The 22941-nt window shown below is 38.3% G+C and overlaps 1 pseudogene; it reads right to left on the reverse strand.

The window, feature by feature from the left end:
- Positions 1 to 1529: 1529 nt before the first annotated feature.
- Positions 1530 to 22941, reverse strand: part of LOC148029026 (heme oxygenase 3, chloroplastic pseudogene) — a 41844-nt pseudogene continuing 20432 nt past the window's right edge.

Genomic DNA, 22941 nt, shown 5'->3' on the forward strand with positions numbered 1-22941 from the left:
ACCTCATTTCCAATTAGATGAAACCACCTTGCCACCATAGCCCCGACCTAGGGATGAAAACCCAACCACCTAGATGATATGTGACCAACGAGGTTGATGCGAGATTACTAGTGGCTCTTGTGTCAGCATAACTATCATTGCCGTTAGGGAAATTGATGAGGTAGAATCATAGGTTGTGGAAAAATTTAAAGGCATGGGTTGAGTTGAAAAAGTGAACTGAGCCACCAAAAAAAGTAGATAATGATACTCACATATTGAGTGTGATGCCATCTCCAATGGAAAGGGATCAAGATGCATGCCATCCTACTTGTGATAGCATTTGGAGACACGACACGAAAGGGCATTGTAGACACTCGGGCAGGAGTGAGTGTCCATACAGTGCTACAAGTATGGGGAAGTCCACTTGTTGAAACTGCTAGTGTGACCTTGGCCAACAGTATGAAGGTTTTCCCATTTGGAGTACTAAAGAATTGGCCAATCAAGATATCTCGAGTACAGTTTTCAATAAATTTCATTGTGATGATAGGAGTGGACTATAACATCTTATTAGAAAGACCATGGGTGTGAAGTGCTCGTGTATTAGAGTAGGGTAATGGAATAATATTATTTGGAAATAGAAAAAAAGTAATTAGATGGACACTTGAAAGACCTCACAGGTCAACCTAGATGCCGTCTTAGACATGCTCAAGGAAGAATCATAGAGTAGTCCCAACTATGGTCCATTAACCAAATATATTCCCTATCTAGAGGATGAGCGAGATTGGATGCATATGGTTGCAATTGTTGACTTGCTATTCTTGGTCAATGAGGATGATTACAAGAGGGTTGTGGAAAAGGCAAGCACCTTCAATGAGGGGGCTAAAGTCCATGCACCAAGGGATTGTTGAGAAACACAAATCTAGAGCTATGCTAGCTATGGACAGAGGTTATAAATATAAAATATGATTGATATAAAGAATTTTAACTCAAGTGAATTAGGTTCCAGGATAGATTAACTTGGAATCATAAACACAATCTTGAGTGACACAAAATGATAGTACTATATCATTGAAATGAGTGTCAAGTACATGTATATATAGCTTTTGGATAGTACCACTCTTCCTCTCTGTGCTTATGGGATTTTGGACATCTCTTCCTAGAGCTTCTAGAGCATACATCTTTGTCATATCTCCCATACAAATCCACTTATGGGCAAGCATCATTTGCTATTCTCAACACCCCCCTCAAATGATGAGTCTCTACCCTTGCTGGCTTTTGCCCCCCCTACATGATGACATGGCCTTGGAGACTAGCTCTTTGGCACCTTAGTCAAGTTAAGGCTTGAAACTTTAAATTTTAGTAAATGTTTTTTTTAAAAACATCCACTATGGGAAACAAGAACCAGTATGGGAAATTGGGACCCACAATGGGAAAAACATGATCCACTAAGGAAAATTCTTTGTTGTTAGCAACAGAAATTTCTTTATCTTCTTCATTTTTCTTTTGCTTCTTTGGCATCCTTTGGTGATGTCCTTGATCTTCTTGGTCTTTTATTCATGCTCTTCATCTTTGACTTTTTTTTCATTATCTTGTGCTCTAGTATTCTTTGTGAGGTTCTTTTTCTCAGTGAGTTTGAGATGGTTACAAATAGGTACATTGTTGCTGTGACTTGACATGACTTGTTGAACCATTACATAGATCTTGGGATACATAGATTTTGGAGTTCCATTTGGCCTTATGAGGTCCTTACATTTCTTTGGGCATACAAGATGGATACATTTTTCTTCTGATGGCTTTGGGACTTGCTGGAATACATGGCTTGATATCACATTCTTTAATCGTAGGAGTTTGCTTGAATTCTTGAAAGACTTTTCTGTCTCTTCAAGATAATGGTTTTTCTGTTCTCTTCTTCAGCCCCCCTCAGCTACTTTGTTTAGTTTCTCCTTTACAGTAGCCAAGATTTCCTTGAGATCACCATCATACTTATAGAGTTTCAGTTCATCACCTCCAAGTATCTTATCAGAAACCTACCTTCCTATCTTCCGTCCCCCTGATCTGCTGAATGTGCAAAGTACACATTGTAGAAGTGACAAATAAAAGCAAGAGGATCCTTTTTAGTAAGTTCATCCAGATAAGTTGAATAAGATAGTCTAGCTTCACCAGGTTTAGGAATATCATAGCCTTGACTTTTAAACCATTCCAGGTCTTTCGAGCAGACCTTTCCAAACCAAAGTTTCTGAATTCTACATAGATTTTATACGGAGCTTTATTCACGACACTTTCCATCGTATCATATATAGCCTTACTATTAACAAGAAATTTGATGTAGCCTTCAACAAATGGTTCCCATTTGGCCAGGGGCTTGTCGTCCTTTTTTGCTTCTTTCTCTAATTTTCTCTTATGGCCTTGTGCCTGCTGGTGAACCATAGCCATAGCCACTATGATGAGAAACTGGCCCACTAGCCTTGAGGATTTTTTCAATGCAATAGAACACACTTTCAGATCATAAATTATATCTTTGAGGTCTTCCTTGACTATCTACGAATCACCATTGGGCATTTCGCAGGTTTCATAATTTGCAGGATGATGGCATACCCCATTATGACCTACATGAGAGGATAAAAAGATTAAAGTGAGACACAACCCCATTATTGCAATGGGGTTCAACCATGCACAAGTCGAATTAGTGATGTTGATTTTGGTTGCATACGCGCACAATAGCTCCAAAAATTCGGCTTGTGAATGCTCACTAGTGTTTTCCATGAGATCTTGGATATCCCTTTCTTCGGAAGCCCAACTAGCAATGCTTTTAAGGACTTGATGCTGAACAGAGCCGTTATTCTATTGATTTTCTGATGCTTTGTTCAAATCAGAAATGAGCTTTGAAATGGAAGTGGACTTATACAAGGAGAAAATGAAAAAGGGACAAATTGTAGAGCTTGCAAAGACGAAGAAATCACACCAGTAGCTACCTAGCTCAGCCATGGCTCTAATACAATGTTGAGAAACATGGATCTAGAGCTATGCTAGCTATGGCAGGTAGAGGTTATAAATATTAAACATGATTTATATAAAGAATTGTAACTCAAATGAATTAGGTTCCAAGATAGATTAACTTGGACTCATAAACACAATCTTGAGTGACACAGAATGATAGTACTAAATCTTTGAAATGAGTGTCAAGTACATGTATATATAGCATTTGGATAGTACAAGTCTTCCTCTCTATGCTTATGGGATTGTGGGCATCTCTTCCCAGAAAGTCTAGAGCATATATATTTGTCATATCTCTCATACAAAGCCACTTATGGGCAAGCATCATTTGCTATTCTCAAACAATAGGGATGCCTTGCCTATAGTACATTTGTGCATAATGACACAAAACTCAAACACAAAACTATTCCAATAAATAAATTAGAGCTACAAAGGGTCCTTGAGAATCTAATGAGAAAACTAGCCTACAATGATGCAACCAACCTAAAACCTCTCAAAGATCGCATGGAAGAGACGAGGTGGAAATGGACTAGAGTGTACGATCTGAACCTACTATATAACTGGGATCTACTAAGAGACAATGGGAACTTGTAGGACAATGAAGTAGTAGAAGATGAGTCTTCTAAATGAGAGAATTCTGATGATGAATACATGGATTGTGAGGGAATGAGAATAGTTTGAGGAAAAATGGAAACCATAGACTATGACATTGATGGGTAGACAATCAAGCAAATAATGGACTCCAAGCCCAAAGGCACTAATGATTTCAAGATAAAAAAGGGGGTTATGAAAGTCGATTGTGATTGCACTTGTCTAGAGCATCTAGATGTGGTGATTATGAGCAAGTAGGGTTAACTCCATTGCAACCATATATGAAATAGGATCACCATCTAAGATTTGACCACTTTTGGTGAGACTCCTTCTAGCGAAGTCTATGAAAGGTGCACAGATCGGATGCTGTAAGCGCGTGTAGTGAATGTTGGAAGGTCCCCAAGAACAAAAGAACTCTACTTTTTGCACAAAACTCAAGGTAGAAAGCATGCACGACATGAACAAGAGACCAATTGGGTGCAATCTCCCCCCATGCCTTGTGTGAGCGCTCCACGAAGCATGTATTTTATGTATTAATCATCTTCAAGCTCAAATAATAGCCCAATTTACAAAATAGCACGCTTTTGGCTTTTGAGTTTGCTTTAGTGTTAAATAGAAATAAAGCTAATGGGCGGGCGCCCAAGGAGCCAGGCATACAAAATACAATGTCCAAATACAAATATCATAATCGTGCGTCCATGCGCATACAGAATAATAAATAAATATCCAACGCCTTAATAAATAGACACGAAAAAATATAGGCGCCATGCCTAAGGTATACGCCCATCAAAATATAGGTGATAACTCGAATACACGCTATCCTCCAATGCTTTCCTCCACCACTGCTGCTATCTCTACACATCAACTGAAGCATTCACAATCATTAGTAAAATAATACAATTAAATCGACAAAAGTGAATACCTAGCAGTCTTCAGCTACATAAATAATCAACTGGTTAGAAATCAATCCTAACATTAATTTATCACGAGTGCGCACTCTAAACTCATAAACGTTTATTGATTTAATATGTATTTTGCGGAATCACCTGCTATGGAATCACCCACGTACACACTAAATTAACGAAACGCCCGAAAAGGATAGGCGTCCCCATCGACTTCTTGCACAAAGAATCCACTTTGTGTATGAGCCCCGATAAACAAAGTTTACGGAATCCACGGTAAAACCTCACCGAATCCACCATGGCACAGAATCCACCGTGAAATATGCCTCCTGGCATCATACCTCCGGGGTGGGATAGCAATTGTTCTCAATTTCTATTAGCTCAATGTGGAGCTAACAGAGTGGGAAAAGCATTTAAGTCTCTAGCGTGCATCCATTGGGCCTCTTCAATAGGATGGTTCTTAAACTTGACCAAATATCTAGAATATCTACGGCCAATTCTAGTGGTCATAAAGTTAGTATCTATAATAGCTTCAAGCTCAAGGATTTCAGTCTCTTCATCTAACAAAGGTGGGTTTTCATAGACAGGGTGTACATGTAATTGGCCTCTAAAGGGTCGTAATAAACTAATATGAAAGGTGTTGTGAAATTTCCAATGTGGTGGTAGTTCTAACTTAAATGCGTTATCATTGATTTTGTAAATGATCTTAAATGGTCCATAGAATCTAGGTGCTAATTTCACAACTGAGTGTTTATCTACACTTTGTAATCTACATTTCTCTATTCTTAACCAAACATAGTCATCAACTTTGAAATTCATGGCCTGTCTTTTCTTATTTTCTTGCTTCGTATATGACTGCTAGGCTTTGGCAATCATATCTTTAACTTCATAAAAAATAGTAGCGTGCATGTTAGCAATATCATCAGCACTTTGAATCTTATTTGATAAAGATGCAACAGCTGTAGACAATCTATAACCATAAATCACTTCAAAGGGTGCTTTCTTTGTAGCTGTGTGTGGAGTATTATTATATGCAAACTGAAGTAAATGTAGTTGTGTATCCGATGTATATGGTTTAGAAATAGTGTAAGCACGTAAAATATCTAAAATAGTATTGTTAACAGCTTGTGTTTGTCCATTTGTTTCAGGATGAAATGCAGATGAAAAATCAATCTTTGTTCCTAAGTTAGCAAACAAAGTAATCCAAAAATTATTACAAAATCTAGAATCACGATAAGAAATAATAACTTTTGGTAAACCATGATTAGTAAAAAAAGTTTTCAGAAACACCTGAGCTGCTTGAGATGCTATTAAAGTTTTCTTGCATGGAATGAAATATGCTTGTTGGCTAAATCTGTCTACAACAATCCAAATCATATCATGGTTAGCTTTAGTGTTAGGTAAACCAGCAATAAAATCCATAGAAATCTGTTCCCATGGTCGTGATGGAATAGATAAAGGCATTAGTAAACCATACTGTTTACCATGATGTCTCTTAACTCTTTGACAAACTAAACATTCAGAAACAAAGTTAGATACTTCAGTGTCCATATGTGGCCAATAAAGATCTTCAGTCAGTGTACGTAAAGTAGATATAATAGCTCTATGACCTTGATATGGAGGACAATGAATCTCATTCAAAACAAAATATCTAAATGGAACTGTAACACATAATCTCTTTTCATAAAACATGAATCCATCATTGTAAGACAGTGAATCAATAGGAATCCAGTTATTTCCAACTAATTTATTCCAATCAGCTTGAAAAGTAATGTCTTGATGATAAGTATCTTTCATAGGGATAAGGGAATCAAATGATATGACAGAGATATTATGAATGGTCAGTCTTCTACTTAAAGCATCAGCTACTACATTCTCTTTTCCTGGTTGATATTGGATAAGGGGATGAAAACTTTGAATGAAAGCTGCCCATTTGATATGTCGGTCCGATATTTGGGGTTGAATAAGGAGATGTCTAATACTTTGTTGGTTAGTCTTAATCATAAACTCAGAACCCATTAAGTAATGTTTCCATTGTTGTAAAGCTTGTACTACAACTAACAATTCCTTATCATAAGTAGAATATTTAAATTCAGACGGTTTCAATTTTCAACTAGAATAGGCTATGGGATGATTATCTTGCATAAGTACGGCTCCTATTCCAGATCCGGCTAGCATCAGTAACTACTAAAAAGAATGGTCTATCAGGTAGTTGTAATACAGGAGCATGGGTTAATGCATGTTTCAATAAATCAAAAGATTTTTGTTGATTTTCAGACCAATGATAAACAATACATTTCTTTAAAAGTTTAGTCAAAGGCAAAGCAAGTAATGAAAAATTTCGCACAAACTTCCTGTAAAAACTAGCAAGAGCTAGAAAAGAACGTAACTCATGCACATTTTTAGGTATGAGCCAGTGCTTCTATCTTCTTAGGGTCAACCTTAATACCTTCTGATGACACAATATGACCTAAATATTCAATTTCTGTTTGAAAGAACTCACTCTTTTCTGGATTAGCATACAATTGATTATCTTTCAACAACTTGAAAACCAAAGATAGATGTTCATAATGCTCTTTGTGCATATTTTTTTCCTTAGCTTGAAGTTCATTCACCCAAATTAGATAAGATTTACTACTTTTACGTAATGCATGTTTAGCTTGAGTATGAGTAAGCAGTGGAAATTATTGGATGCATGCATACCATGCAATGTAATTTGTTTTCCTTGAAAATAAATTTTAAGTGAATGCGTGGAATAATCTATGTTAGGATTATGCTGATGACGCCAAGGCATACCTAGGATAATATCACTGGACTGTAAAGGTACAGCTAGGAAATTTCTTCTTTCAGTATATTCACCAATTTTAATTTCTAAGTCATGCACCTCTTGTGTTCCATTATACCTTGTGCCTAAGAATGTTGCTTTAATGCAATAATGCATAGGAACAGTTTGTAATTTCAATTCTTTCACTAACTTTGCAGAAATAAAATCATGTGTACTACCATCATTATGCAAAATAATCTTTTCTTTTCCATGCACTAAACATTTCATTGTCAACAAAGAATGTGGAGTTGGCATACCTGGTGAAATATTTGAAGGAGTAGCAATGTCGTCCTCATCTTCCGTAAAGTCAGGCATTTCTTCATGGTCTTCATCTTCCATTGCTCCAAGATAATTGATATGGACAGGTGGCTTCTTCGATTGGAAATTGGCTGCTAGATGTCCAAGTTGATGGCATTTGTAACACACTATAGGTTTGGCTTTAGATAAATTGTTGGCAATGGCAAGAAGTCTAGGAATACTAGGATTTGGCTGTGAGGATGGCTTAGGGTTTTGATTGGTATTTGATGGCAAAGCAGGTGGTTTTGTCCAAGACTTACGGAAAGATGATGAAGGAAAACGACTTTGATTGAATCTTCTAAAATTTGAATTGAATTGCTTAGAACCATAGTTACCATTTGCTTAGAATTGTTGTGGACGCTTGTCTCTTCCTCGAATCTTGTCTTCAGTGTCATGAGCCAAAGAAATTGCATCTTCAAGGGTTGTTGGCTTGAACATATTGACTTCAGCGTAGTAATGTCCAAGTAATCTAGAGATAAACTTGCGCTTGTGAGTCGCTTCAGGTACGTCTTCAAGCATTCTAAGTTGCAGTAAGGCATTCCAAAAACGTTCAGTGTATTGAGAAATAGGCTCACGATCTCTTTGTTGAAGAAGGTCCCATTGCTTTATGGCTTTTTCATGGAATTGTGGAGGAAGGAAATACTGCAGAAACTTCTTTTTGAAACTCTCCCAGTTAGTGGGACAATCAATGCTCTTACGAACCACAGTCCACCAAAGAGATGCTCGATCGACTAAATGATTAGTGATACATTTAATTTTGTCTTTTTCAGCATATGTCTCTTCATGAAAGTAATCATCAAACTGACTAATGAATGCAAGTACAGTCTTTCCATCTCGAGTTCCATTGAAAGTACGGAATTTGAAATTTCTTTTACTTATCTTTGTTTCTTTGCGGATGGATTGAGCTTCGAGCGTTGCATCGATGGTACATCAGATAAGATCTTCGGGTTGTGGTCCTTCTTTATCGGTGGTTGATTGTTGCAAATTGGCCAATTGAACTTGCAAAGCTTGTCGGGCTCTTCGTTCTTCATCAAGCTACATCATAATTAAATCCAATTTTTGTTCCATTGTAGGTTCGAGAAGATCGCCTTCAGACATTAAATCATCCATATTTTGTTTCGTCATCCTGTAAAAATCCAAAAGACCTCACACTCTCAAAATCCAATTAGCGGGATGAGCGTAGCTCAAAGTCAGGTATACAAGGCTTATAGATTTTTGTTTGGCTTTCACGGTCTTTGAATTTTGTGGTTGCGGGATTTATAGTCTTCTTTGAAACTGCGTATGACCTTCTGCGTGTGCTGAAACTGGTTCAGCAAGTCTGCGTGTGGGAACATAGTCTTCCAGGGAACAATTTTGCAGTTTTGTGCTTCTGGGCAGGAGGAGTCCTTATGGGAGTTATTGGAATAAGTCAGTTTTGACTTCTGAGAACTTGATTGACCTTCGTGACTTGCAGTAATCACAATTGGAAAACTTGAATGATTAGGAGGATTTATGACTTATAGCTTAGATGACTAAGCTTGAAGTTGATCGGCGACGATTTTGAGGGGGGGTGCCATTTTTCTGCGCCGAAAATCACGTTGATGTGCCGCCCATTCAAAAGTTGTCGATTTTGGTGCGCAGATCGGACGCAGGTAGCTCACATAGTGAATTCCCAAAGGTCCCCAAGAACAAAGCACTCTACTTTTTAGCACAAAAACCAATGTAAAAACAAGCACGACATGAGACAAGAGACAAATTGGGTTGAATCTCCCCCATGCCTTGTGTGAGCGCTTCACAAAGCATGTATTTAATATATATTTCCAATCTTTTTGCTCAAAAATAGCCCAATTACAATAATATGACAAGCTTTTAGCTTTTGAGTTTGCTTTCTACCAAAAATAGGAAAATAAAGCTAATGGACGGTGCCCAAAGAGTCTGGCACGCCCAATCTCAATGTCCAAATAAAAATAACATATCCAGGCGCATAAGCGCATACAAAATAATAATAAATAATCGATGTCTCTATAGACATAATCAAAATATAGGCGTGACGCCTATCAAAATATAGTCCAAAGGTCGGAAACCCGCTAGACTCCAATGCTTTCCTCCGCCACTGCTGCTATCTCTACACATCAACTGAAGCATTCACAATCGTTAGTAAAATAACACAATTAAACCGACAAAAGTGAATACCTAGCAGTCTTCAGCTACATAAATAAATCAACTGGTTAGAAATAAATCCTAACCTTAATTTATTACGAGTGCGCACTCTAAACTCATAAACGTTTATTAATTTAATATGCATTTTGCGGAATCACCCGCTATGGAATCACCCATGTACACACTAAATTAATGAAACGCCCGAAAAGGACAGGCGTCCCCATCAACTTCTCGCACAAAGAATCCTCTTTGCGTATGAGCCCCGGTTATCTAAGTTTACGGAATCCACCGTAAAACCTCACGGAATCCACCGTGGAATATGCCTCCTGGCATCATACCCCCGGGGTGGGATAGCAATTGACCTCAATTGCTATTAGCTCAATGTGGAGCTAACAGAGTGGGGAAAGCATTTAAGTCTCTAGCGTGCATCCATTGTGCTTCCTCTACAGGATGATTCTTAAATTTCACGAGATATCTAGAGTACCTTCGGCCAGTTCTAGTGGTCATGTAATCAGTGTCTATAATGGCTTCTGGTTCAAGGATTTCAGTCTCTTCTTCTAGTAAAGGTGGGTTTTCATAGACAGGGTGGATAGGTAATTGTCCTCTAAATGGTCTCAATAAACTAATATGAAAGGTATTATGAATTTTCCAATGAGATGGCAATTCTAACTTGAATGCATTGTCATTAATTTTATGAATGATTCTAAATGGTCCGTAGAATCTAGGGGCTAATTTGACAACTGGATGTCTATCCACACTTTGCAGTCTACGCTTTTCTATTCTAAGCCAAACATAATCATCAACTTTGAAATTCATGGCTTGTCTTTTCTTGTTGGCTTGTTTGGTATATGATTGTTGGGCTTTAGCAATCATATCCTTGACCTCATCAAAAATAGTGTTATGCATAACAGCAATATCATCGGCACTTTGTATTCTATTAGACAAAGATGCAACAGGTGTAGATAATCTATGTCCATAAATAACTTCAAAAGGTGCTTTCTTTGTAGATGTGTGCGGTGTATTGTTGTATGCAAACTGTAATAAATGTAAGTGAGTATCCCATGTCTGAGGTTTAGAGATAGTGTATGCACGTAAAAGATCTAGAATAGTGCTATTTGTGGCTTCTGTTTGTCCATTTGTTTCTGGATGAAATGCAGATGAGAAATCAATCTTTGTGCCTAGATTTGCAAACAGTGTAATCCAGAAATTATTACAAAATCTAGAATCTCTATCTGAAATAATCACTTTCGGCAATCCATGGTTAGTAAAAACAGTTTTTAAAAATAATTGTGCTGTTTGTGACGCTGTTAAAGTTTTCTTACATGCAATGAAATATGCTTGCTTACTAAATCTATCTACAATTGTCCAAATCATGTCATGGTTAGATTTAGTATTTGGTAATCCAGTAATGAAATCCATAGATATATGTTCCCAAGGTTTAGATGGAATAGATAAAGGCATTAATAACCCATACTGTTTACCATGATGTCTTTTTATTCTTTGACAAATCAGACATTCGGAAACAAAATTAGACACATCTGCATCCATATGCGGCCAATAAAAATCTTCAGTTAACATGCGTAATGTAGAAATGATACCTCTATGACCTTGATATGGGGGACAATGAATTTCATTTAAAACAAAAGATCGGAATGGAATAGTAACACACAGTCTCTTTTCAAAGAACATGAATCCATCATTATATGACAATGAATCAACAGGAATGAAATTATTTTGAACTAATTTTTGCCAATCAGAATGAAAAGTAATATCCTGGTGATATGTGTCTTTCATAGCAATCAAAGAATCAAAAGATATGATAGAAATGTTATGAATTGCAGGTCTTCTACTCAATGCATCGGCAACTACATTTTCTTTTCCAGGTTGGTATTGAATGATAGGATGGAAACTTTGAATGAATGAAGCCCATTTGATATGGCGGTCAGAAATTTGGGGTTGGCTAAGTAGATGTCTAATGCTTTGCTGGTCGGTCTTTATCATGAATTCTGAACCCATTAAATAATGCTTCCATTGTTTTAATGCTTGAACAACTGCTAAGAGTTCCTTGTCATAAGTGGAATATTTGAGCTCAGAGGGTTTCAGCTTAGAACTAGAATATGCTATTGGATGGTTATCTTGCATTAGCACGGCTCCTATTCCTGATCCGCTAGCATCAGTCACAACTAAAAAGAATGGTCTATTAAAGTCAGGCAATTGTAGGACAGGGGCATTGGTCAATGCACGTTTAAGTAAATCAAAGGATTTCTGCTGGTTTTCAGTCCATTGATAAACAATGCCTTTCTTAAGAAGTTTGGTCAGTGGTAAAGCAAGTAATGAGAAATTACGTACAAACTTCCTATAGAAACTAGCAAGACCAAGGAATGAACGTAATTCATGTACATTTTTAGGAATAGGCCAATGCAATATTGCGTCAATTTTCTTAGGATCAACTTTTATTCCTTCTTCTGATACAATATGACCTAGATATTCTATTTCTGTCTTAAAGAATTCACTCTTGTCAGGATTTGCAAACAATTGATTTTCTTTCAGTAATTGAAAAACTAATGATAAATGCTCATAATGCTCTTTTTCACTTTGACTGAATACTAAAATATCATCAAAGAAAACAATCACACAATATTGATATTTTAGAAAAATACGGTTCATCATTCTACTGAAAGTGGCAGGTGCATTAGTTAATCCGAATGGCATAACTAAGAATTCGTAATGGCCAAACTGTGTCCTGAATGCAGTCTTAAATATGTCGGATCTATCTAGCCTCACCTGATGATATCCAGATTTAAGGTCAATTTTACTAAATATAGAAGATCCTTGCAGTTTGTCCATAAGGTCATCAACTCTAGGTATAGGATACCTATTCTTTACAGTGATCTTGTTTAATGCTCGGTAGTCAATACACATCCGATAAGTATTATTCTTTTTCTTGACTAAGAGCACAGGTGCACCGAATGGAGAACTGCTAGGTCGAATTAAGCCTCTATTTAGTAATTCTTCTACTTGACTCTGGATTTCTTTTTGCTCTATTTGATTGTGCCTATATGGGGCTTTGCAAGGTGGTTGTGTGCCAGGTATTAGATCAATCTTATGGTCTTCTGGACGTGATGGAGGTAAACCTGGTGGTAGGTCTTCTGCAAAACAGTCCTTTAAGTATGCAAGAAATTCCTTATGCCTAGGGTGCATATGAGTTTCTTTTGCATGCAATTCATTCACCCAAATGAGATATGATTTAGTATTCTTGCATAGTGCACGTTTTGCTTGAGTATGCGAAAGCAGTGGAAACATATGAGATGCATGCATACCAAATAAGGTAATAGATTTTCCCTGAAAATTTATATTCATTGTGTGCGTGGAATAATCTATATTAGGATTATGTTGGTGTCTCCATGGCATTCCTAGAATAATGTCGCTAGACTGTAATGGGACAACTAAGAAATTTCTTCTTTCAATATATGGACCAATTTGAATTTCTAAATTTTGAACTTCTTGTGTGCCATTGTACCTAGTACCTAAAAATGCAGCTTTTATGCGATAGTGCGTAGGTACTGTATGCAATTTCAATTCCTTTACCAATTTTGCTGAAATAAAGTCATGCGTACTACCGTCATCATGCAATATAATTCTTTCTTTTCCATGCACCATACATTTCATAGTCAACAATGAATGTAAAGTAGGCATACCTGGTAAAGTGTCGGAAGTAGTAGTAGGATCATCTTCTTCTTCAGTGAAGTCCGGCATATCCTCATGCTCGTCTTCGTCCATAGCTCCAAGGTAGTTGATATGTGCTGATGGCTTCTTTGAATGACAATTTGCTGCGAGATGGCCTGGCTGGTGACACTTGTAGCATACGATGGGCTTGGCTTTGGTCACATTATTTGCAATGGCTGGGAGTTTGGGTATATTTGGATTTGCTTGTTGGATAGGCTTAGGATTTGGATTGACAGTGAATGGTAATGCAGGTGGTTTAGGCCAATTCTTGCGGAAAGATGGTGATGAAAAACAACCTGGATTAAACCTTCTAAAATTTGAATTGAATTGTTTAGATCCATAATTACCGTTTGCTTGAAATGGCTGTGGTCGTCGATCTCTTCCACGTAACTTATCTTCAGTGTCGTGAGCTAAGGAGATGGCATCTTCAAGGGTAGCAGGCTTGAACATATTCACCTCAGCGTAATAATGTCCAAGAAGTCCAGACATGTACTTCCGCTTATGTGTCGTCTCTGGTACGTCTTCAAGCATGCGTAGCTGTAGGAGTGCATTCCAAAAACGCTCTGTATACTGTGGAATAGGCTCACGGTCGCGTTGTTGAAGTAAATCCCATTGCTTGATAGCCTTCTCATGAAATTGCGGTGGAAGGAAATTTTGCATGAACTTCTTCTTGAAATCTTCCCATGTAGCAGGACATTCTATGCTCTTGCGGACGACAGTCCACCAAAGTGATGCTCTATCTATCAGATGATTAGTAACACACTTGATTTTATCTTTCTCAGGATAAGTTTCCTCATGGAAATAGTCATCAAATTGGCTAATGAATGATAAAACTGTCTTTCCTTCTCTTATGCCATTGAAAGTGCGAAACTTGAAACTTCGTTTACTTATCTTGGATTCCTTGCGAATGGTTTGTGCTTCAAGAGTAGCGTCGATGGTACGGCGAATCAGATCTTTAGCTTGAGGTTCTTCTTTATCAGTGGACGCTCCTTGTAGCTTTGTCAATTGCGCTTGCAAGGCTTGCCTAGCTCTTCGCTCTTCGTCCAATTGTAACATGATAAGATCCAGCTTTTGTTCCATGGTAGGCTCGGGTAGATCGTCTTCAGCCATAGGATCATCCATATGTGGGGTAGTCATCCTGTAAAACTCAACAAACCTTTCTCACTCAAAATCAATTAGCGAGATGAGCGTAGCTCAAATTTGGGGTTACAAGGCTATGTATTTTTGGGTATTTTCTTCTTCAATTTTCAGAAATTCTGAAATATTTCTGTCTCCGTTTGCTGAAAGTACTTCAACGAACTTGTAGATAGGTAAAACAGCTTGCTGCGAACAACTTTCCAGTTCTGAGTTTTTGCAAACGAACAAGTCTTCTAGGAGTTTCGAGCGTTAGTCAGTTCTGATTTAGTCTGACTTGCAGAGTTGCAGACTTAACAGACTTGCAGGGTTGTTGACTTGCTGGACTTAGCCGATTTGCAAAACTTGCAGGACTTGATTAGTGTCGACTTGCGAAACTTTACTTCTGGAGTGCGTGACCGAGAGTTTGCAGATTTGTCTGTCCAGTAGAACTTGCAGAGTATAGTATGGCTTAAGCTTAATTAGATAAGCTTAAGCTAATAAGCTTAAGAAAGAGGACAGCACGTCGTGATTTCGTGGAGGGGGGGGGCCGTTTTCACTGCGCGCAATTTTCGGACCTCCCAGGATGCATCGATTTGTTGATTTGAAGCTTTTTAAGCTTCTCAAGCTTTGTATTAAGCTTTTACACTAAGCTTTTTTTTGAAGAAATAGATATGGCTCTTACTGGTCATCACGACTTGATGAACAGAATTAATGAGTGGTCCTCCGCCGACAGAGAGTGGTCCTTCGCGATCTGACAGTAGAAATAGGGGTTCTTGATCGCCAGAAGTCTGCCTGTATCGACGGTTCGCGACGAGATTGACTGTAGAGACCGTTTGTTCCTGGAGCTCCGCCTTCGCCCGAGATTGGTAGCGATTGGAAGCCCTTGATCTCTGCTCCGCTCTGATACCACTGGTGCGCAGATCGGACGCAGGTAGCTCACGTAGTGAATTCCCAAAGGTCCCCAAGAACAAAGCACTCTACTTTTTAGCACAAAAACCAATGTAAAAACAAGCACGACATGAGACAAGAGACAAATTGGGTTGAATCTCCCCCATGCCTTGTGTGAGCGCTTCACAAAGCATGTATTTAATATATATTTCCAATCTTTTTGCTCAAAAATAGCCCAATTACAAAAATATGACAAGCTTTTAGCTTTTGAGTTTGCTTTCTACCAAAAATAGGAAAATAAAGCTAATGGACGGTGCCCAAAGAGTCTGGCACGCCCAATCTCAATGTCCAAATAAAAATAACATATCCAGGCACATAAGCGCATACAAAATAATAATAAATAATCGATGTCTCTATAGACATAATCAAAATATAGGCGTGACGCCTATCAAAATATAGTCCAAAGGTCGGAAACCCGCTAGACTCCAATGCTTTCCTCCGCCACTGCTGCTATCTCTACACATCAACTGAAGCATTCACAATCGTTAGTAAAATAACACAATTAAACCGACAAAAGTGAATACCTAGCAGTCTTCAGCTACATAAATAAATCAACTGGTTAGAAATAAATCCTAACCTTAATTTATTACGAGTGCGCACTCTAAACTCATAAACGTTTATTAATTTAATATGCATTTTGCGGAATCACCTGCTATGGAATCACCCATGTACACACTAAATTAATGAAACGCCCGAAAAGGACAGGCGTCCCCATCAACTTCTCGCACAAAGAATCCTCTTTGCGTATGAGCCCCGGTTATCTAAGTTTACGGAATCCACCGTAAAACCTCACGGAATCCACCGTGGAATATGCCTCCTGGCATCAGATTTTTAGGAGCTTAAGCTTTATAATAAGATTTTCATGTTACACACCTCAGCAAAACGGTGTGGTAGAAAGAAAAAATTGGGTGCTTATGGAAGCTGCAAGGGCAATGCTTAATGAAAAGAATTCGCCAAATGCTTATTGGGCTGAAGTAATGGTTACTGTAGTTTATGTGCTAAACCGAACACCTACAGCTGGGGTTCATGATTTGACTCCATATGAGAATCTATATGGGCACAAGCCCAATATTAGTCGCTTAAAAGTATTTGGCTGCATTGCCTACGTACATGTGCCTAATGAAAAGAGGAAGAAGTTAGACCCGAAGGCTATCAAAAGTGTTTTTCTTGTCTATGAATAGGAGAGAAAGGCTTACAAATTCTATGATCCATCCACTCGGGAAACCCTGATCAGCAGGGATGTAGTTTTTGATGATTTGGCCTCATGGTATGGTAATCCAAATGCAATGGTCTTTGATGGAACTGCTAGCCTTACTTATGCTGAAAATTATCCTTTAGCTAGTACGTCTATGAGTGGCCCAACAAGTGATGGTTCATCTATTGTTAGTCCTTGGACAGGATGATTCCGCAGTCGTACTACTACATCCACTAACACAGATATGCCAATGAGCATGAGATTGGATAAAGGCAAAGAAAAGATGTTTGATGATGTGACTGGCCCACTTGCATCTAGATATGAGTCACCTGGCAGTGACAGTCTTGACAGTGAATTGGGCATACCATTAGTTATGATGCCTAGTTTAAGGCAAAGCATGTATGTGCCGCCTCATGAGAGGGAAGCCCAGAGTGCACCGTAGTTGAGGAGGTTTGAAAGGGTCAGAAAACTAGTTGATGGGATGGCATACAGTGGGTATTCAGCTAGACATTATGCATATATGACTAAAGTGTCAGGCTGTAGAGAACCTACAAAGTTTAGTGAGGTAGAATTGGTGTGCTACCATGGATGAGGAATACACAGCATTGGCTGAAAATGAGACATGGGAATTGGTATCTTTTCTTGAAGGCAAAGTACCCATTTGTTGAAAAAGGTTTATAAAGTAAAATGCAAGTTAGATGGTTCATTGAAAAGGTATAAATCATGGCTGCTTGCAAAGGGATATGCACATCAGTACTGCCTAGATTATCAGGAGACTTTCAACCCGATTGCCAAGATGGCAACGGTGAGAACAGTCATTGCATTAGCAACTTGTTAGGGATGGAAATTATGGCAAATGGATGTCAAAGATGTATTCTTGAATGGTGACTTGCTTGAAGAGGTGTATATGGAGTAGCGTGAAGGTTATGTACACCCTAACAATCTGACATATGTGTGTAAGCTGAAAAATGCCTTGTATGGACTGAAACAGGCATCGAGAGCATGGGATACTCGCATAAGTACTTATTTACACCAACTTGGTTTTTAGATAGGTCATGCAGATCATAGCTTGTTTACAAAGAAGAAGAAGAAGCTTGGTTATGTTTTTTTGGTGGTTTATGTTGATGATTTGACCATCACTGGAGATGATAATCATGGGATTGTTGAAATTAAAGCAACGCTACATGTTGAATTCAAAGTCAAGGATCTTGGTGAGCTGAAGTACTTTCTCGGGATTGAGGTTGTGTCTACACCTCAAGTTATATGGTTGTTGCAAAAACAGTATGCTCATGATATGTTGCTGAAATATGGCATGATTGAGTGTAAAGCCATGGAAACACCATTGGTCTATCACAATCTCAAACTTGCAGTTGATGTTGTGAGGATGTCACTATGTACATACAGATGGTGGGTAGCTTGATTTACCTTGCTATTACCCACTTGAGTTATGCAATGGGGCTGATTAGCCAGTTTATGCAAAGATCTCGTAAGCCACACTTAGATGTAGTTAGGAGGATTATGCGGTATGTGAAGGGTACTATTGATTATGGACTGTTTTATGAGCATGGGAAATCATTCAACTTGATAGGTTATACAGATGTTGATTGGGCTAGTTGTCTCTATGACAAGAGGTCAACCAGTGGTTATGCTTTCACTTTGGGAAATAGTATGATCAATTGGAGTAGTAAGAAGCAGCCAATTGTTGATTTATCTAGTACAGAGGCAAAATACAAGGGTGTAGTTTTAGCAGCATGCGAAGTAGTTTGGCTTGTGAAACTGCTACATGACTTGGGTATACAGTTAGACAGGAAAGTCACATTTCATTGTGACAATCTCAATAGTGTGAGGCTAGCTAGCAACCCAGTTTATCATGCTAGATCTAAATACATAGAAGTTAATTACCATTTTATCAGGGAGATGGTACTTGCTGGAAAGATTGATCTACTCCATGTGAAGACAGAAGACTAAGTAGCAGATATCTTTACCAAATCACTTGGTAAAGAGAAGTTTGTGCATTTCAAGGAGCTACTTGGAGTACAATAGTTAGCTTGAGCTTGAGGGGGAGTGTTGAGAATCAAGCTCGTGATCAGTATCACTGACATGACCGACCTTATCTAGACATCTCTCATCTTAGTTGTCACTCTACATGTGTGTTGTAATAATTGAGTTGATCAGACACAACTACAATTAGTGGTATGGTCAATTAGTGACCTAGTGTGTTTATCAATTATGTGCAATTAGACTTCAGTAAGCATTATGGAATAATGAGAAGAAGAGAACAATGAGAGCTCACTACTCTCTATTACAGCTCCATGTCTTTGTCTCTCTCTCCCTTTGAATCTTGAACACTTCCATTGCTTGGCATACCCCCATCCCTTGGTAGAGGGCCCCCCATCGCTTGGTGGTGACTCTCATAAGAACTTTTTCAAAGGATCCCCCATCAATTGGGGGAGGACCTCCCATTGCTTGGTACTTTTATATCATTTTTGGTGTTGTTTGATACTTTTATTTTTGAATATAAAATATTGTTTGGTACTCTCCATTGCTTGGCATGCCCCCATCCCTTGCCAGGGGGCTCCCATCGGTTGTTAGTGGTGACCCTCATGTCTATCAGAGGGCCCCCATCACTTGGTAGTTTTTGGTATTTTTGGTACTATTTGTTCCTTTTTATTTTTGAATTTCAAATCTTATTTTATACTCCGTGGTACTATTTAGTACTTTTGCACACTTTATTGCACACATTATAGTGCATTTTACACCCAACTCTTTGTGTATTTTTGATACCTCATGAAACATTTTGGTACTTTTTTTGTGTATTTTGGTACATTGTGATTTACCTTTTGGTGCTTTTTAATAACATTGGTACTATTTGGTACTCTACTGACAACATTTTCATGTTTATCTTGTGGATGGAATGTCATTCGCTCATGGTCAAGAGTCAAGACGCTCACACCTAGAGTGATTTTCTTAAAATGCTGATATTGCAAAACTAGACGAAGACAGAAGGTTTGCATTGTTTCCCAAACCCCAAGTTGTGAATGGAGGCAATACAATCCGTGTTTTGGGGACTTGTGCTTGTGGGGAGTCTTTAGACTCCAGCTATGTGGTGGGTTCTTTCATGCTAACCTATAGGCACTAGTACCACCCACTATGTTTCACTGCCACTGTCATAAGAAATGACACTTGTGTGAAAGTTGGATGCAATCATCAAATCCTGAAAGTGGCCAAGAGTTAGGCACACAAAGGATATATCCAAGAGAATAAGTAACTATTTGCTTCTTTCTCATATTGTCTACCTTTTTCTTTTCCTCTTTTTCTATGGGTCATCTTGCTGAACTTTGTAGATTGCGAGGCTAATATGGTGTGTGCAAAAAACCATGCTGTAGAGAAAGACCTAAAGGGCTTGGACACAACTTTGGTAATATCAAGAAAGAGGTGCTTGGGGACCCTAAAGCAAGCAATGATCTGGGTGACACTAAAATGCATGCAAAAATACCCATTGAGCCTGCTCTCTCTATGAAAAGGAGAAGGGGAAGCTGGAATGAGAGGAGGAGCCAATATGGTTCCTGTCTCTACAAAGCTAAAGGGGGAGCTAGAAGAGAGGAGGATCTCGCTACATTTCCTATCTTTGAAGAGCAAAAGGAGGAGCTGGAGGGAGAAGGCGAGTTCATTATGGTTTCTAAAAATGAGCAGAGACTAGGTGAAGATATTATGTAACTTAGTCACTTTTGAGTTTGGTTATTTCTTTAGTCTCCTGCACATACCTAATTTGTTAACTTATTTTGTAGCCCTAATAACCTAGTGGCTTGAAGAGGAGTTTCCCATGGAAAGTAAGCTTCTAGGTGATGTTCTTGCAACCAATGGTAGATTGATAATCATTGATTTTAATGCGATGCTCTTGAAGGAATCAAAAGGACCTTTTCAATAGGACTAGTTGTTGGATAGGTCCAAACTAGTCCAAGTCAGTGAGGATTATTACTATTTGGTGAGGCGTAGAGCCCAACCATTGCTGTTGTGATTGAGGACCAAAGCAAATGTCATGGTTTTGGTCCCTAATGATATTTGCTATATTTGCTTAAGTGTTATGTTGGATGCAAAATCCAAATATTTGCTATGGTCCCCAATGATATTTGTAGACTTCGTATTGATTAAATCTTATGTTCCTATTTTTGTATGAGCAGATATATTCTCTTAGGAAGATTGTGAAGTGTGACAAAAGAGTTTTTTCCAGATTCCCTCATGTTGAAGAGAAACATTGGGAGAAGCCTATGTTATCAAGAGCTTGCAGAAAGTGTGGGAAAAATACTCTTGATTTTATGCCAACAATACCATACTCTTGGAGGACTATCACTACAAGTCTCTAAAGAATGAATATAAAAACTATTTAGATGTCCATTCCTACCTACTAGAGGTTGAGCCCCATAGCAGCTCATTATATTTGATGGGTACTATTGAGCCCTGGCTTCAAGAATGGATCAAAAATGCTTTCCCACTAGCCTACAGTAGGAAACGTCCCATGTATGGCATCGAAGATAACTTGTCTCTAGCAATGACAAATTACTTCATTTAGAAAAAGAGTTATTCGTATCAGCCCCTAAAAGGCCAAATATATGAGTTTCTCTAGTTGGTTTAAGATCATTAGTGTGAGATCTCTTCTTTGGTTGAAATCAGCCAAGGTATTAGTTGCAAATCCCAACTAGCTCTTTAGTTCCTATACACATATGATTATTCTCTCTCTTCATAGTACAAAAAATACTCCTCAAAGGCTAACTATAGCATGAGCTTTTCAGAAACATGTCTTCTTAACTTTTCAAAAATTTGAGTTGAAACTTCTTTGCAATTTGTAATAGAGTTCCATGTTATTCAAAGTGATTGCATCTCAGGGTCATATTTAGTTGTGGAAATGTTTATAGTGAAAAACTCTAGACAATGTGCTTAAGGCCATGATGGAAAGATGCAACATATCTCCATCATTAAAAGGGATGGACTATATATTCTTGTTGAATTTCCATGGGGCTATTGACAACTTGTCTTAGTATAGGCTTGTATATCTATTCAAGTTGCCATGCACTTTAGTGAGCATATCATGCATCTCATTTTCACAGACATACCCTATTAATAGACCACCCTGCCCTAATTGATAAAGCTATCCCACAATCATCTAGTAAGGTTAAAGCTTCAATATATGATATGCTAGTCTAGCTTTTTTGATCGGGTGATCGGGGATCCCATTTTCTAAGATCTGCACCATATCATCATCCCAATAAGATATAAGGTCTACTTTGTAAGTTCCTTTTCACTGGATATTGTGAAAAGGTGAGCATTAGACAAATCATCCATGATGCCTTTCCTAGAAGGTTCTCCAGTGGTTACGTAGGACATGTGATCTACCATATAATGTTGCTTTTCCTTTTGCATTACCAATGAGAAATCAAATCCAAACAAAAGTAGCAACCATTTGGCAATGCATCTTGTTGTGCAAGGTTTGTTAACTAGATAAAGCAATGCCTAATGATCAATACAGAAGATGAACAATGTGGCCAAAAGATAACATCTTAAATTTTTAACTACAAACACCATTGCCAACCCTTCTTGCTGTGGAATATTTCATCTCTGCATTAGTGAGCTGCCTGCTACAAAGCTCACTGAGAAATCCATGTTATGTTCACTAGGTTGGCACAACATTGCCTCCATCGCAAATTTTGAAGCCTCAATGTGCACATGGAAAGTGATGGACTAGTCTAGGGCTCTTAAGATAGGAGTTAATGTTAGAGCCTCTTTGAGCTATTCATAGGCTTGTTGGCACTCCTCTTTCCATTTGAACACAGCAACTTGTATAGGGATCTAGCAATCAATGCATTGTTCAACACAAATTTTCAATAGTATCCAGTATGACCTAGGAAGCACCGAACTCCCTTGTAGTTTTTCAAAGGTGGAAGATCAATAATCACCTTCACTTTTGAGATGTCCATATCAATTCCATTCCTCCACACCATGTTCCCTAACATATAGTCCTGTCTTACCTAGAATTGGCACTTCAAGGGGCTCAATGAGAGAACGTACTGTCTACACTGTTCTTCAGAGACTATAATCATTTAGGTAGGTTCTATGGTTTCCTTTTCTTTTTAGCATCCAAATCCTTCGTTTGCTTTCTCGCTTCCTCCTTCAGCCATCTACACTTAGGTGGATTGGGAGTTCTCCCTTGGTGCATCGAGTCCTAGGGGGTTTTA

The sequence above is a fragment of the Lygodium microphyllum genome, chromosome 11, assembly GCF_053477565.2.
Source record: "Lygodium microphyllum isolate KBCC chromosome 11, Lygodium_microphyllum_v1.1.10, whole genome shotgun sequence".
NCBI classification, from domain to species: domain Eukaryota; kingdom Viridiplantae; phylum Streptophyta; class Polypodiopsida; order Schizaeales; family Lygodiaceae; genus Lygodium; species Lygodium microphyllum.